We start from the raw sequence: 3,433 nt of genomic DNA, 5'->3' as shown, positions 1-3,433 counted from the left end.
GCTGGTTGTTTTGAAGACAGGAGGTATTTGGTGTGTTTTTCATCTTGAGGACACTTAGATGATATAAATTATGAAGGATATTTTATGTAGCAAGGCCCTAGATGGGATGAAACGGTTTGAAGGGGAGTAGCGGGTGATCTTGAAAAATAGGAACACTTTATTCAGTAGCCAAGAATAAAGTAATAATTAGTTTACTGAGTTGGCACTCTTAGCTAGTATGTGTAATAAGACTTCAGGTATTTTGTCTCCTTTAGGAGCAACACCAGGAAATACGTGGAATTCCCCACTAAGGGACTAAGAAATGAAGATATTGCCTAAGGTCATTACCACTCAGAACCCAGTCTGTCTGATTTAAAAATCCTGAGCCTGGCCGGGCACGGTGGCTCACACCTGTAATCCCAGCACTTTGGGAGGCCAAGGTGGGTGTATCACCTGAGGTCAGGAGTTAGAGACCAGCCTGGCCAACATGGTGAAACCCCGTCTCTACTAAAAATACAAAAATTAGCTGGGAGTGGTGTTGCACGCCTGTAATCCTAGCTACTTGGGAAGCTGAGGTGGGAGAACTGCTTGAACCCAGGAGGCAGAGGGCAGCCCAGCAGCGCCCCAGACACACGCCGTCGGGCAGGAGCCGCTCGCTCTCCAGAAAGTGACAACAGAATTCATCGAAGTGAAGAATTTTTTAAGAAGATAACAAAAAGAGAAAGAAAATGCCGGAACCAATCAACGTAACAGTAACTACAATGGATGCTGAGCTGGAAATTTGCCATTCAGCCCAAAACAACTGGCAAACAACTTTTTGACCAGGTGGTGAACATAGTTGGTTTGCACGAGGTCTGGTTTTTTGGGCTGCAGTATGTAGACAGCAAAGGTTATTCTACACGGCTTCAACTAAATAAAAAGGTGACACAGCAAGATGTTAAAAAAGAGAAGGATCCTTCACAGTTCAAATTTAGAGCTAAATTCTTTCCTGAAGATGTTTCTGAGGAATTAATTCAAGAAATAACCCAGAGACTCTTCTTCTTGCGAGTTAAAGAAGCCATCTTAAAGGATGAGATATATTGTCCGACAGAAACTGCAGTTCTTCTGGCTTCCTATGCTGTTCAAGCCAAGTATGGAGATTATAACAAAGAAATTCGTAACCCAGGCTACCTGGCTAATGATAGACTTCTACCCCAACGTATTGGAACAACACAAACTAACAAGAACAGTGGGAAGAAAGAATACAGAACTGGCATGAAGAACATAGAGGAATACAAAGGGAGGGTTCTATGATGGACTACCTGAAGATTGCACAAGATCTAGAAATGTATGGAGTCAAGTATTTTGAAATAAAAAAAAGGAAACTGAATTGTGCCTAGGTGTTGATGCTTTGGGTCTGAATATTTATGAGCATGATGACAAGTTAACACCTAAAACTGGTTTTCCGTGGAGTGAAATCAGAAATGTTTCATTTAATGACAAAAAATTTGTTATAAAGCCAATCAACAAAAAGACACCTGATTTTGGTTTTTATGCCCCTCACCTGAGAGTCAATAAGCAGATTTTGGCCTTATGTATGGGAAACCATGAACTATACATGCGAAGAAGGAAGCCTGATACTATTGAAGTATGACAGATGAGGGCTCAGGCTAGGAAGGAGAAACATCAGAAGCAGTTGGAGAGGGCACAATTAGAGAATAAAAAGAAGAAAAGAGAAATAGCAGAAAAGGAAAGAATAGAATGTGAAAAGGAAGAGCTAATGGAACGTCTAAAACAAATAGAAGAACAGACGATTAAAGCCCAGAAATAACTAGAAGAACGGACGCAAAAAGCTCTAGAACTGGATCAAGAATGAAAACGAGCAAAAGAAGAAGCAGAGTGGCTTGAAAAGGAGCGTCGAGCTGCTGAAGAGGCGAAGTCTGCCATAGCAAAACAAGCTGCCGACCAGAAGAAGAATCAGGAGCAACTAGCAGCAAAACTTGCTCAATTCACTGCCAAGATTGTACTTCTAGAAGAAGCCAAGAAGAAAAAGGAAGAGGAAGCTACTGAGTGGCAACACAAAGGTTTTGCAGCCCAGAAGACTTGGAAAAGACCAAAGAAGAGTTAAAAACTGTGATGTCTGCCCCCCCCTCCACCTCCACCACCACCACCACCAGTCATTCCTTCGACAGAAAATGAACGTGATGAACATGATGAGATTAGTGCTGAGGCTCGTGCTGAATTATCAAATGAAGGGGTAATGAACCATAGAAGCAAAGAAGAACATGTAACATAAACACAGAAAAACGAGCGTGTTAAGAAGCAACTTCAGGCCTTAAGTTCAGAATTAGCCCAAGCCAGAGATGAAACCAAGAAAACACAAAAGGATGTTCTTCAGGCTAAGAATGTTGAAACAGGCCATGGTAAGTACAAGACTCTGTGACCGATTCGACAAGGCAACACAAAGCAGCGTACCAGTGAGTTTGAAGCAATGTGAGAGCTGTTATTTTGCATGTATATTCTTCATAAGCTGAACTGCCAACAGAGAAAAGCAGGCCTTTTCAGATAGGATGGAATGCATCCCACCTTGCAAAAGCACTTACATCAGTTTGACTGAACTAGCTAAAAGACATATTTAAGGGGAGCTCTTCAACATTAAGGCAGTCTCATATCATACTTGCTTTTCTTTTTCTTTTGGTCCAGGAATGGAGAATGGTGTTCCATTGCCTTTTTTCACATATTTTTCTTTTTCTTTTTTTTTCTATTGAAGATTAACACTAATTATCATGTCTGACAAATGTGTATCTGTGGTTTCAGTTTCATGCACATTTTAAAGGATAATGGTGAACATTTTAATGGGTTTCCCTTGCCCCTTCCATACTTAACCTGTGTATATTTCCACATTCCCTCTCACTCACATTTTCTCAGTGTGCCCTTCTCTCACCTGCCAAGCCCATAGCCATAATTCCGCCATCATACGAATCAGGCAGTGTTTAAAATGATAGTAGTAGCACAGTGGACAGTCTTTGATCATTATGTTGACTATGGCTATGAACCAGGAAAGAGATTAGAACTTTTAATAATGTATATACAGCTGATGGTTAGTTTTTTTAATCCAAATTTAATTACCTTACTGGATATTTGATATTTGATTATTTAATCACAGTCATCTTTAACAGCTACGTTGATTGGTGTTTTATCTCCTGTAATCCTTTGATGGGTTTTTTTGCCTACCATTTCACAGAGGTTTAGACAGCAGTAGTAGTTCCCTAGGAGAGTTTATTGATGAGACAGCCTCTGCAAGATTTTAAAAGTTTTGTTCTTTTATAGACTGATTTAGAAAAACAGATAATTAATAAAAAGAAAATATGCATTTGTTGGTAACTGATTTTAATTATTTTTTAAACCTGGACCTTTCTGGAAGGGCAGCATATAGAAACATCAGTCCCAAGGAGGGGACGACAATACTACCTCA

The 3,433-nt window shown here is 40.1% G+C and overlaps 1 pseudogene; it reads left to right on the top strand.

Annotated features, from left to right (window-relative positions):
- Positions 1 to 707: 707 nt before the first annotated feature.
- On the top strand, positions 708 to 2,455 carry LOC101130312 (radixin-like; annotated as a pseudogene).
- Positions 2,456 to 3,433: the final 978 nt, after the last annotated feature.

This window comes from Gorilla gorilla, chromosome 9, assembly GCF_029281585.2.
Source record: "Gorilla gorilla gorilla isolate KB3781 chromosome 9, NHGRI_mGorGor1-v2.1_pri, whole genome shotgun sequence".
Lineage (NCBI taxonomy): Eukaryota > Metazoa > Chordata > Mammalia > Primates > Hominidae > Gorilla > Gorilla gorilla.
The sequence above is the reverse complement of the archived record's forward strand: the minus strand, read 5'-3'. Positions and strand labels throughout refer to the sequence as shown.